Below are 532 nucleotides of genomic sequence, written 5' to 3' on the forward strand. Positions count from 1 at the left end.
CCCTTTGTCACCACTCCTATTCAATATTGTGCTAGAAGTCTTAGCAAGAGCTATATGGCAAGACAGGGAAATTAAAGGCATCCAAATTGGCCAAGAAGAAGTAAAACTCTCCCTATTTGCAGAAGATATGATCCTATACGTAGAAAATCCCAAAGACTCAGTAAAAAAATGCTACCAGATCTCATTGGAGGATTCAGCAAAGTGGCAGCATATAAGATCAACTTACAAAAATCAATTGGATTCCTCTATACCAAAAACAAAAGCGTTGGAAAGGACATTAGGAAAGCAATATCATTTGCAATAACCACCCATAGGATGAAATATCTAGGAATAAATGTAAGCAGAGAAACAAAGGACTTATACAAAGAAAAGTACAAAACACTACTATAAGAAACCAAGAGACCGAGGAACAAACAAGATGGCAGATCGGGTGGACATATAGCAGAGAGCTCCTCCAACAACAACACAGAATACCCGAACAAGCAGGCTCAGGGGATGGTCCCAGAACTCTGAACCACATATAAAGGAATAC

The sequence above is a fragment of the Chrysochloris asiatica genome, unplaced genomic scaffold, assembly GCF_000296735.1.
Source record: "Chrysochloris asiatica unplaced genomic scaffold, ChrAsi1.0 scaffold00260, whole genome shotgun sequence".
Taxonomy (NCBI): domain Eukaryota; kingdom Metazoa; phylum Chordata; class Mammalia; order Afrosoricida; family Chrysochloridae; genus Chrysochloris; species Chrysochloris asiatica.